This window comes from Lepisosteus oculatus, chromosome 19, assembly GCF_040954835.1.
Source record: "Lepisosteus oculatus isolate fLepOcu1 chromosome 19, fLepOcu1.hap2, whole genome shotgun sequence".
NCBI lineage: Eukaryota > Metazoa > Chordata > Actinopteri > Semionotiformes > Lepisosteidae > Lepisosteus > Lepisosteus oculatus.
In genome coordinates, this window is record NC_090714.1 from 3,136,820 (window position 1) to 3,150,450 (window position 13,631).

The 13,631-nt window shown below is 41.9% G+C and overlaps 1 long non-coding RNA gene across 2 annotated transcripts; it reads right to left on the reverse strand.

Moving 5' to 3' along the window:
- Positions 1–4,066: 4,066 nt before the first annotated feature.
- Positions 4,067–5,517, reverse strand: LOC138224314 (uncharacterized). 2 transcript variants are annotated; one of them, XR_011182769.1, is made up of 4 exons: positions 5,312–5,517; positions 5,087–5,123; positions 4,881–4,931; positions 4,067–4,349 (listed from the first exon to the last, which is right to left on the reverse strand). It is a non-coding gene; the product is annotated as an uncharacterized lncRNA (long non-coding RNA). The 2 variants fall into 2 exon arrangements; XR_011182768.1 differs by lacking the exon at positions 5,312–5,517 and having other exon boundaries at positions 5,087–5,305.
- Between the last annotated feature and the right edge of the window lie 8,114 nt (positions 5,518–13,631).

Sequence of the window (13,631 nt, forward strand, 5' to 3'; positions counted from 1 at the left end):
TGAAATTTTATTTGAACATTAAAATGAAAAATAACAACATTAAAAAAAGGAGTTGTGTTTTCAATTCAGTTTAATTCAACATACTTTATTCATCCCCAGGGATTCAGGTCAGGAAGAGGTTAAGGTTAGAAATTAGTGTCAATGTTGCGCCAGAAACAGTTTGAGAATGGAATGCCTTTTAAGTTTGGGTCAAGAAGTAAGAATTTTACTGTTTGCGCTCAATCTCACCTATGATTTCTGTACTGTACATCACTTATTTACAGTGGTTACCCAAACCTTTTCACTGTATAACCTGTGTATCGGTGTACAGTATAACACGATATTGAATTTTAATTACTTTTTAAATTAATCAAAATGAATTTGCATCTCTCTCTTAGAAATATAAAATATACAACTCCTAAATACCTTCCACTAGTTCTTTGCCAGCCGACTGATACTCAAAGACATTGTCGCCTTCCCCCTATTTTCATTTGACTACATTTTGACTTTTACAGTATATTAAATAAAAGCTTTTCTAATACTAATAATAAGGAGCGAAGTGATGCTCCATTGATTGCAAAACTAGTTATTAATCCTGATCACTTCTGTTTTCTGTGCATACACCGGTTGACATTCCATTTACACGCATCGCTTTTCATTATTAAATATTTAATCTTCTATGTGGAACCTTGTCGGACGCCCGTGGAAATTGACACCTACTGGTATAGAGGAACTAAAGAGATACTCTGTTCAGACATCAGCTGGGGTGCAAAGCATTTAGACCGATTTAATCGTTTATGTACTTTTTGTTTAAAAAAAGGTATCTTTAGAATCATTTCAGACATTTTGTTTAAAAAAAAAAACATCAACACTTAACCTCTCAGACTTCAAGCCTGACACAAGACATACAGACTCCCCCAAGTCTACTGCATAGTTTGATGCTTTATTTTTTACTGTCAATCGAAAAGATGAACAATCACCAAAAAGGCTAGAAAAGCGCATTACAAGGGCACATCAGTAGCCTTAATTTAACGCTTGATTAGCGGGCAAACAGTGGAAACCGCCTCGTCACGGGACTGTGACTTGGCTTTAGTCTGAATAAGAGATCTACATGGCCGGTATTTTGCGTGGCCGGCCTGGTGGCTCCGCGGGCTGAACCATCGGACACTTCTAAAGTTCAGAGAGCAGATCGACTCCCGGAGAGTCTTGTGAGTTGAAGTCGAGCCCCGAGCCTCCCCGTCAGTCTGAGACCTAATTCCCGGTCTGAGACCTAATCCCCGGGTGAAGCTCTCATGCTGTCGGGGTGAGTTTGTCGAAGTGGCTGTTCTCTACCACGCCGGCCGTTTTGGGGGGCTCCATTTTCGGGGCCTTCCAAAACAGGGAAAATAGGGGGGTTTAAGTCCTTTATAAATGCATAGACCGGAATTCAATTCGAAAAAGCAGCCCCTTATACCACTGAGACACCTGCAGGATAGGTGTGGCACTAGCAGTGAGAGAGAGGTGCAGTCCTAACTAGGAGCGACAGGGGTCTCTCTCCAGCACATTTCTTTTGATTCGACCAGCTGGCCGCAAGCTAAACGAGTCCGGCGAACAGTTTTGTAGGAGAATGTCCCTGAATTGGGTTCTCTGAAAATCTTCAGCCGTTACATACTTTATGTATGATTTGGTGAGTTCAAGTTTCTTTTTATCTTCAGTAGCGTGAGTGTTGAGTCCTTGTAACCGAGCGCACAGCTGTCATTCAGGAGCCGAGCCCGCCCCCAGAGTGACCTTCCTCAGCGGACACGCCCCGTCCACCTGTTCCACAGGTGCGCCCGGCAAGATGGCAGCGGGGAGAGTTTCTGCGGCGTGAGGTCCGTTTGCGTTTAATGTCGCATTTTCTTATTTTAAATACAAAAACTCAAATTTCACTTTGAGGAAAGCTAGACAAAATGTATTGTTGTTGCAACATCTGTTAATTGCGTTTGTTCTTGTTTAATTTGTGTTTTAGGACGCCGAAATGAGTGTTCTGTTTGAGCGTGCTCTCGAAGTTTTAAAAGTCTGCATTCAGCGTTTTTATAGTACCTTTCATGTAAGTATGTTTTGTAAGATAAGGTCTGTTTCTTCTAACGAAAAAAGGCTGTATTTTATCTGCAAACATTTACTTCCTAAAGTCAGTAGCTGTGTAATCTCTGCTTTTCGGATTCGGGCTGTAATAACGTTTACCGCTCAGAAATTATAAAATGTTGTAAAGATGAAATTGACTAATTCGTAGGCTTTTTTTATTTGTCTAGGTCATTAAAAATGATTTCAAGAACGGACCTCTTATGAAAGTGTTTTTTCCAAGGTAAGTTCTATTCCTACCTTCCGCTAATACTATTTGTGTAACTCGATAAAACAACACGTATTTCCCAGCGTTTTCACAAAAGAACAGTTTTATACCAACTTGATCACTTCTTTTCGTTTCATGGTGCTTTTGTGGAGTAAACTCTAAGGCGCTGGTTCTTTTTTATGCTACTTTTATTCATCTTTAGAATTCATTGGGTAAACATGGATATACCAACACATTTTATCGATGGTTTTAAAGCAGAGTTCATTCGAATTATATACACGCTGTAGGTGTGAGGCTGAATGTATTTTCTAAATATTGGAGTAGTAGGACTGAGATGCATTGGTGATTTTCGATGGTTTATTGGTTGAGTGTTTTTATTTTTTTTATTTCGGCATTTTATTTAAACAGTTAATAGATTTCAGAACTTCAAGTGAATCGATTCTGCAAGTCCGATATCTTGTTAACTTGCTCCTTTTTCTTTTGCCTTCAGTTCTGCGGCTCCTGGTTCTCTGCGCTCTGACGATCTCCTTTCCAATCCACTCCAGCAACTCGACGAGCGTTGGCAGGTTCTTCTCTACAATGTGTGCTTTTTCTTGAATTTTAGTTTGATATCTGTGGTGTCTTGATCTGTAGTGTACCCTTTGTATACCGATTTATGTTATTGTTAACCTGCATGTTTCCTGTTGACTGCTGCTATTGTATGTGCTGCGGCTCCTGGTTCTCTGCGCTCCGACGATCTCCAGCATTTTTTTCTTGACAGTGTGCTTTTTGTTACATTTAATTTTTTTTACCAGTTGCTTGATCTGTAATGTCCCGATTCAGTGCTGTATTTTATTCTTGACCTGCATGTTTTCTGTTGACTGCTGCTAGTGTATGTGCTGCGCTCCGACGATCTCCAGCAATTTATTCTTGCCAGTGTGATTTTTGTTACATTTGAGTTTTGTTACCAGTTGCTTGATCTGTAATGTCCCGAGTCAGTGCTGTATTTTATTCTTGACCTGCATGTTTTCTGTTGACTACTGCTATTGTATTTGCTGTGAATTCTGCAATAAAAACCCCCGTTTCATTGTCTGCGTTGTCCTGTATTTTCGAAGGTGTGAAGTGTTGTCTTGCGCGTGCGCCACGCACCGCAAGGCGACACCCCATCGCACTGACCTGGAAAAGTGCGAGGACGCCCGCCTTTTTAGATAGTCTGGGGGGAAATAAGGTCCCTAGGAGGGAGCGTGGGTCTAGCCCTGGGGGGAGGAGAAGGGAGGATAGCTCTAGCCAAGTCCCCTCACTCCCAGCAGGAGAGGAAGGCAGGCTGGAGATGGCCTCGGCCCGAGAGAGAGGAGGCACCCAGGGCGGACTCAGCCTATCAGTCACAGTTGCAACTGACAGCTTTCTAAGTCCACACCCCAGGAGACCTGCCTCTCTGCAGGGACCAAAGCCACCACCAACCTGCCATCCTCTCCTGCCGGGAGCGAGTGGGCCTGGCTAGAGCTGCGGTCAATCAGCCAGCCCCCGCCTACCCCTCTCCAATGAGGGGGGGTGGGCGAGGCTCGGCTTGATTGCTACCACACCCCGAGAAAAACCCCAGATACTAAGTTTTTTGGCGGGAAAATCTGGACACGCTTAAAAAGGGGGTAGCCTTTGACCTTTTCAAGTCAAAAAGCGATAGGGCGTCCCATTGCGGCCACAAACTGTAAGCAAAATCTCTCCGCCAAAAAACTCACCACCATCGGGGATTTTCAGGGCCAAGGGGGTACAGAACTCTGCACAAGAAATCAAAGAACAAAATCAAGGTTCAATCAACAATTTATTGAGCGAAAATGGCATACAAAACAAAGCATTACAATACGTCAGATGCACAGGCTTCAAAGTGAAAATGAACATGCATTTCAATTACAAAGTGTCAATGCACGGCTACGTTAACGCTAAATAGTGTTACAAGTCAAAAGAGTAAGAAAACATTTGCAAACAACTACAGGGAAGAATACAGAAACACACAGCACGTTACTGTTTCTCCGAGTTATCAGTCGAGGCAGCGACCGGAATGAAGACTGGAACTTCATTGCATTTCCTGTAAAACAACAAAAATCTGAATTAAATTTCGGTTACAAACAGGATCTCGAAATTATCCCAGAAAGATAGATATTCTGAATCGATTCTTACGTTCAAAAGATGAAACAGTTTAAAAAGATTTAAAAAGATTACTGGTGTAACAGTTACATTTAAAGTGTGAATACTGAAACAATACAGCTAGAGTGTGTCGATTAGGAACTACCACTACTAATGTGCTCATTAACGTTTTCCATTTTGATGAGCAAATTTGTTTTCTGCAACAATTAATTTAACACACAAAATTAATCCATATCTTTATAGGCTCCGTTGTTTTAATTGTTGTGCAATTTGGAAGCCAAAACGGTTTCTGAATAATCTACTATACGCAGAAAGAAAACCGAAATTGGTCGTAGTTTAGCAAAAAACGAGTTCTATAAACAGCAGGCCTACAATATTGTCGGGTCAAAACCATTTCTGCATTTTCGGGAGATACATTATCTAATGTAGTTCAAAATGATACGTGTAAACGAATAAAAAGGTTTATACTTACATCGATAAGTCCACCGGCTGAGCCAAGCCCGTCCTGCCAGAAGACACCAAACTGGAAACACAAGAACACATGTATTTTGACGATTATTTAAGGATAATTAAAACCAAGGTTTCTTAGTAGCAAATAGCGTTTTCACCAGGCTAGATAGCGAAGAAAACATTTAAAAAAGATACGTGTAAAGAAATGAGTAAAACGTTTATACTTACTTGGATAATTGCAGCAGCTGAGCCAAACATGTCCTGCCTGAAGACACACAAATACAGAATTTAGATTTTAAAGTCCATCAAAACTAACAAGTATTCGTTGCAAGAGAGATTTGTATAACTTTTTCTTGAGAGGTTTAGACTACATAATTACATGAGTTAAATTTTATCTGCATTCAAATAAAGGAAAAATAAAAAATAATCATAAAAGACGCAGAACAAACACACTCAGCTCCGCTCTCTCCAGCAGAACCTGGCGCACAGGTGCGCGGGGCGTGGCCTGCGAGAGATGTCATTCGAGTGGGCGTGGCCACAGTCTGACGTTGCAGGCAGCTTTTTTTCTTGGCTCCACCTGAAAACTTATTAAAGATATCGAGCCTGTTTACAGAAGCCCCCATGAGTTACAAGTTTCAAAATCCTTTTTCCCATGGCCATCTGAGTAATCACAGTTAGTGCATGAAATCCCTATTAGTGTTTGAGAGCCACAGGAATGTGAATGAAAGGATTTAGAAACATGCAGCCGAGCTGTGGGGTCTTGGACACTCACTGTTCTATAACCTGATCTAAACTCTGAACCAAGATGTCAGATTTTACATGTGTAAACATTTATCATGCACTCAATTTACCACCTTTCTACTTCTTATTAGTCATGCAGCTGATGTGTTCATGTAATAAGTTACAGGAACATGAGAAAGTTCAAATAAGAGGACAGTATTTGATCCATGTAGCCCTTTTGGTTACTGATATCAGTTTGATTATATAACCTCATGGAGCCGTTCCTCGAAAGTAAAGAGGCTGTTGGTTTCAACAAAATGTCTGGATTGCCTGTGCCACTCTCACACAACTCTTTGCGTAAAGAACTTATAAATACACTTCCCCATGACATCCTTTCGCATTTCACTTGGTTCATGTCAAAGTAGTCCACGTTGTATGACTGCAACTCAAATTTATTTTAAATGGTTACCTGCAGCAACTACTTCACTCATTAGCACAAAACTAGAGCACTGTACTGAAGTATATGTTATATTAAAAAAACTCAAATTTCTCAGCCTCAGTGCAACCCCAATTCTAAACTTTAGACCATTCCCTAAGCATTATATATGGCTAAAAGGATATACTGTAACCTCAGACACCAGGAGGACCTGGAGACGATAGCTTCACTCGTTAAACCAGATAGACCCACCAGTGCTTTTGAAGAGTCGGAGCCTACCTGGCAGGAGATGAACCATTTCCTAAAAAGCTCTTGAGCAGGATCAGCACCAGAGCCAAATGGTGTCCAGTAGAAGACTCCCAAGTTCAGCGAGAGGCTCAGGAGCAGACTCTGGGAGCTGGTGAAAGCAGCAGGGAGGTAGAACTCAGTCAAGGAAAGCTGGCTGATTGCAAAGAGGTGTATGAGGCCATGGGGGTAGTGGCTGCCACTATGGACAACTCAGGCTCAGAGTCTACTCTGTCGCTGATGCCTCTGTCCTCTCTAATCTCCTCTGAGATCAAGCCCTAGGCCCCTCACAATGCTGAGTTCTTCACTGGTGGTGTCCTGAGCTCAATGAGCTTCACCACCAGCTCTCACCCTCTGGCTAGTCCTTTTCAGGGAGAAGCAGTGGAACGCCTTTGACTTGATCAATCCAGTTTGACCAGAGCTGCTCTATCGCCTTCTTTGCCTTAATGGAAGGCCGACTTGGCTTCCTCCAGCCACTGACATCATCTCCTGACACCTCCGGGCCGGGTCTCACACAAACCAGAGTCTCCAGAGCCTCACTCTCACACTCAGACTCAGCTCATTACACCCAGTCTCCAGCTCCTCACTGTCAGGCTGAGCCTTGACACACTCATGTTAGAACCACACAGCCCCTCAGTGCCTCACTGTCATGTCCTACAGTAGGCTCTGCACAGACAGCTGACAGCACACCATTCCTGCGCCCAGTCACCAATGCTAACTACCTCCACCCTCACTGGAGCTTATCTTTCTCTACTAAACGATTTCTGAAACAGATTGAGGTATGGTGAAATGTTTAGGAACTAATGACGTTCAAGGAAAATTGATTAAAGCAACGTCATAGTGTCCCTAGAAGGCTTCTATAGGCACCTTGCATTTTGGCTCAAGCCCAGGTTGTGGTGTTTCTCCACAACCAAGATGGCTTCTGAGCAGGCAGGGATCTGGAAGCAGGTGTGCACTATCGAGCTGGACACACCTGGCCATTCCACATGAAGATTGTAGGGCTTTTGGGATAGGTTCCCATGGAATTAGCCCAGCCCCTGTAATTAATGAAGAGGGTTATAAAAGTGAAGTTTGGGAGGAAAGCATTTATATTGTGCTTTGAATTGAAGAGGATCATTAGAATTATGCAGTGTGAGTTTTGCCAATGTTCCTGTGGCTCTGGGATACTCAGATATGTTTGGTGAGAGGAGCAAGATGTCAGTGGTTTGGAAAATTCAACCAGATCTTTTTCTGACGCCAGTTGCCCCTCTGTGGGACTTGTCAAGCTGAGCTGTGGCTTGGAAATGCAGTAAGTGATGCTGTCATGTGGGAGTACCACATGTGCTGGGATTTTGTGTAAAAGAAGTGTGTGTGCCAGCTCATGGATAAGCTATACTGATGCTGAGGAGTAAATTGGCATTGCAGAACTACATTCAGCAGCACTGACCAGGATCTGTTCAGGGTGTTCCATGCAAAAACAAGCTGAGTTTTTCCACATTGGTGTTTCTGTTTTTTCTAGACTTGCTCTAGATGAGAGTTAGCTAGCTGCACTGCTTCTGGAGGCAGTAGGTCCTTCAGCACAGGACTGACCCTCTGCACAATTGAGTCTTCATGGGTTCGTACAGTACCTTGCATTGATCCATCCTGTAGGTCCTTTTGTGCTATAGGCTGCTTCCTCACAGCAGTATCTCCACTGGACAGTGATGGAAACCATCCTTCAACGATGGTAATGATCTGGGTGAGGTTGAGCATGCTCTCCATGCTTGGGAGTCCAATGTGTGACAGGCCTGGGTACGAGTGTCCAGTGTGTGGTGTCAGGACATGGTCATGTAATCTTTCCTTTTTTAAGAGGTGCAGGAGAGGTGTGCTCTTGGTGTCTTTTCTTTACCCCACTTCTGAAAAGAGCCCTGTTGATCACATGGGAAGAATGGAGAGGTGTGCTGGGAAGCCTTTTTCTTCTGCCCTGGGAATAACAGAGACTGGCAACTGAAGCTCTTGAACAGGAAGGGGAGATCTTCAGCACTTCATCTGTGATGTGGAACCAAGATCTGTGGTTTGTATGGGGCTCCTCTGACCTTCTGTCATGTCCTTGAGCCTTGTGACATCTATGTCATGTCTGTACAATAAAGCCAAGGTGTCAGTGGAAGTCTCATGTACAGCCATTAACTTTGAACTCTGTCCTCCGTACTGGTGCCAATGGTTAGTCCCCGATGCTTTAATGAAACTGAAGATCAATACATTCAGGGGTAGCTTTCATTGGACTACAATGCAAAGTGGAGGGAAATTGCTGTGTTTTCTCATGTACTGTTCAGTTTTAAGAGATGAAATACCTTGCACTAACCAAGGAGCTTCAGTTGTCACACCTGTAAAGCATGTCTCTGCCTTTTTTATCTGTGCAACTGCAGAAGAAGGCATCTTTAGACCTCATCCTGAAACACCAATTGAAGTGGTCTTACAGGTCCTCCACTATTTACCCAGGAGCACTGGGGAGAGAGTGCAGTAAAGTAAATTGATCACTCACTGACAGGAGCTCGTTTAAGGGTTCTCATTTTGTTGTGACTCCTTCAGAATTGTACGTCACCTGGAGGGTTGGTCCAAGTCCTTAACTGACCTTTTACTAGGCAAGTATGGAACCTGCAGAGCTCAGCCTCCCACAAAATGGGGTTGAGACAGTCTCTGCTTAATCTAGAGCATATTGGGTTTTGTTACTACAGTGCAGTGAGAGAACATCTTTTGTTGATTTATTTAATATGGGTACAGGGCACAGTTACCATTCTACCTCAGTTATTTTGTATAGCTACTTTGGCATTGTGGAGGGGACGTGGGGGCAGGCATGTAATTACTTGGTTATTATACTGGGGAGCTGCTTCTATTGCAAGCATTATTATTGGTCAATAAGGGGAGGCATCTATTCAATTCCTGTTGGCCAGACGTGGGGAGCTGAGAAGCCAATCAGATCATTTTCTAGATGACGATCTTCAAACACTCCTCTCAGAAACCAGATATGTTTGAAGTTCTTAAAAGTACAGAACTGGTAGGATTACAGGAAGACACAGTTGTATAAATTAAATAGAAGGGAATTTTCTATCCTCTGAATCATATTTACATCTTCATTCAAACACAAGACGCAAAATGAAGAAAACTCTGACTTCCTGATACAGGGGAGTATCAGGCAGAATGCCAAGTTTGCACCATGAGTGTGTGAGACGAGAGATGAAAGAATTTAGGAATCCCTATATCTGTGACAGTGCTGACTTTCTGATGAGAGAAAAAGAAACACGTTAGTGTTCACCTGCTAATGAAAGGACTCTCTCCAGTTTTCATTGTAGTATTTTAGACCTGAAGGCTTCTTCTTCTGGGAAGGAGAGATCCTGCACACTGAGCTCGTTGGAGGACACAGCTGCCACAATGCAGGTAGGAGTATCTCTGCTCTGCCGGCGCACAGCCTGTGTTTTACAGTACAGGCTCTTTTGCACAAAGCACCTGTCAAATGTAAAGCGCTTTTTAAAATACCATCTCTTCCCTCGTGTATTCTTGTCTCTGTAGTAATCATGTGTGCACCTGTCCTCCAGTAGTGTCTGGACGTAAACTGGATTCTCTAAGTATCACTCTGTCCGCCTGCTTCATTGGAAGAATGTGTGAATGTTCTTGTAAAATGTTTATTCATAGAAGATAAACTTTTGATGTTCGTTATCACATCACTATGTTTTGAACTACGAATTTCTGTTTGTATAACTTTTGTAATGCCACGGGCACTACACTGAATGGGAGGCACTTTAAGATTTCACTCAGACTTTTGATCTCATTAAGATCGTGGAACTGAAGTACTGCAACATAAAACACCGCAATGAAGGTAGAAGTGGAACAAAACAGAGGAGAACTCGTACCCACAGGCCACATAAATCAAACCCAGAGATGACAGAGAGTAGAAACTGAAGCCAAGCTGCACACAAACTACAGCTGACTGGATATGGTGAGTACATGATTTCCCATTTGGAAAAGGACATAGGGAACATGTTGTAAGACAACAGGAAAACAAAGAGTTTGTATTAAATAAACCATAGCAAAACAAAGAAAGGGCTGGGGAAGAAGAGAGAAAAAGCAAAAGGTAAAGAAATAATCAAGACCAGATAGTATAAGATAAAAGAAGTAAAAAACAGACAGATCTACAATCCTTTAACTCACCAGATCGAGGACTCCTGTCTGTTTCTTTATGACCTCGCTACCTGCCATGGGAGTTTGGGCAGGCGTATGCAACTCTTCTGTATATTTCTCCTGATGCCGATTATAAAACTGCCTCAGAAATTAATTTAGGGAGATTTCAATGGCTGTTTGCTTAAGTCAGTTCTCCCTAATGATGATCAGTATGTAAAAGGCTACACAAGAGGTTCTAGAACGTTAGATCCCTGTTATGGTAACATTAAGAATGCCTGTAAAGTTCATATGAAACCACCAACATCTGATCTAATCCAAAAAGAAAGAGCAGGAATTCAAAGCTGTGATAGATTGAGAGGGGAAAGTGATTCAGAGGAAGATATAGGAAGAATTGAAACAGGCTAAAAGAGATGACAAGTCCAAGGTGGAGAAACTAATGAATAGAAATAATGTACAGGAGGCGTGGTGTAGGATCTAAGCCATGATTGGCCAGGTGCCCCTAAGTAATGTGTGCTTGCTTCAGCACCACCCCTGGGAAATGGACTGATTTTGTTTTGCTCAGTTTGAGAGTAGAGAACCAGGAGAACCTACTTCTGTAACATCTAAACAAGTGGAGTGCGTGTTTTTTGTGTTTTAAGGACTCAAAAATGAACATGCCTGGAAAATCTGGAAGGCAATACTTTGCAGAAATGAACAAGTCATGAAGAGCTTAGTCCTGTACTTATTAAATTATTCCAAAAGCCACTGGAGGGATATACAGTTCTGAGTTTGTGGAAGACATCTGCATAACTATATCTTAAACATCTATAACCTGTTAAGTTCAAATATTTCTGTCCAGTTACATTGTACATTACAGTTACATTACAGTTTATTGGCTATAGGTTTATGAGCTCTTGATGTGCAAGACAAATTCTCTTAGAGGCAATAAAGGTTAATTCATTCAGTGAAATCATAATAGTCTTTAGAAGGGACTGAAAGAGGATGAGAAAAAAGGGAAAGTTAAAATGGGCTTAACAAGCACACAGTTACTTTTTGAATTCAAGGAGGGAGGTTTATTTTGTACGGGTGAGAAGACATAATTGGATCAATTTTTGAGGGAGAAAATGGAAAGCTTTATTTTTTACTTTGAGAAGAAATTTAGTTTTTCATATGGGTACATTATTTATTCTCCAGGGTGTTTTGGAGACAAGTTGCTCTGTGTTTGTTTTATTTTATCAGGGTAGACCTGTGTTTTTAACTGTTATTTGCCTAAGGTGTGTTCTGGTCTGGTTCTGATCGACCCGACAGATGACTGAAACCCCCACGGCATCACACTGTCATTTAGTTTACATGGAATATTTCCTACCTAAGAGCAACGTGTTTCAATCTGAAGTCTAGCTTTTCGATTTTGAATAGAAAGCCTGACATTACTTTCACTTTCTTATTTTCTCAGCAACAGTCTGGCCTCCCGGAGTCTCCTGTTGAATTCGCTCTCTGCCTGTTCTCACTCCTCCAGCTGGTCTGTGGAGAGCGAGCAGCTGCGACAGGTCACCCCTGAGGCTGGAGGAAGGGCTCTCCTGTGGGTGAAGTGTCCTGGGCTCCTGTGGGGTGAGCAGTGCTTCATCAGCACAGCTGATCTTAAGGTCTTCTGTAACTGAAGGGATTGATTTGTGTTTATTTTACTTTAGCGACTTCCTAAGATTTCAGGAAAAGGTGTGTTTTGTTGTTCACATGTTTTTAAACAGTGTACGAGTAGGTGGCACTCTTCCCTGTGGCCCATAATTTCCATACCAAAGCCCCAGTATATATTAGTGCCCTGGGGTAGTGTAAAACTAGCCTGGGGAAGGCCAGTAACTATCTGAGTAACACAAAGGGACGTTGGGCAAAGGGAGGTTAACCTTTACTTGTGTGAAACTGACTGATTTATAGGCTCATAATGATTTTCAATATCAATTATATATACACCAAACAGACATGAAATGGTTACATACTGTAGCAGTTTGTTTCTACAGTAAGTTGCCTTGTCTCATAGTGAAATCTGTTTTCATATTTGTTGAGGGAAGAATGATTATATCTTCAGTGATTTCTGATTGTATTTCTCAACTCTCAACAGTGCTGACGATCACAGGCCTTTCCCCTGAGTCCCTGAGCTGGGGGGGATCATGAGGACACCTGGACACTCAACACGGTCTGCAGCCTCACCTGCATGAGAGGTCATTCTGAACAGCAAGCTCTTACATCATTAATAGGGAGTTATGATGCAGGGTTTTGTCATTCAGGGGTTTAAAAGATATCACATTCCAAATTCTTTTAAGAAATGTTGATATGAAAACAAAATAATAGTGATCATTTATTCACTTGATACACATTCTCTGTTTTCAGTAAATAGCTCTGCACCTGCAGTAACAAATGTTGAATGTTGTATCTCTTCATTTCTCTTGTTTTTCAAGGAATCAGTGGATAGTTTAGTGTTTCATGTTTTGTTTTGTGAAAAAAAGGAAATGTAAACTAATTTTTTAAGCAAACAAAGAAAGGTTTTCCTTATGAAATGTCTTTTTCTGAGTAAACTTCCAGTTCCTTTCATTATGTCTATGCTGTGGGGACTAAACAGATCTCTCAGCGACCTGGATAGACATTAAGATTGATTTACATTTGATATGTTTTTAATCCAAAAGTATTAAGCCGTAAATATGTTGAAGAGCTATCAAAACAAATTCTGTTTCCTGCAGATTAAAAGTTAATTCCTCAAATGTTCAAAGTGTTTATTTTTTCTGTCACTGACTGCTAGTTAAACATTTGAAGAGTTTAAATGTGTGTATCTTAATCTTGTTCTTTAGTCTGTCCTCAAACTGCCTCCATAAAAATGGAATGGGATGTTATAGCACCAGACAGGTGTTAACTAACTATAATGCTTTTTCAGAGGGTAGGGCTGCTCTGCTCATTCAGGACTGTGATCGTTTTCCTGAACATGTGCTCAGCCACAGGAAAGCACATTAAACCTCTCTGATGGGTTGACATTCTCTTTCAATTCTTGCCAATTACATGAAATGTCTACACAAAACCCATTGTAAAAAACATGGGATTCTCTCAAGTCTTCCATTTCTCAGGAGTCAAGCTGCAAGCAGGACTAGACTGAGCTGAACCTGCCAGGGCTAGAGCTGCTCTTCCAGATCCTTATTAGTGCTGGACCCAGTCTGGACAAGAGCAATAGTCATTTAG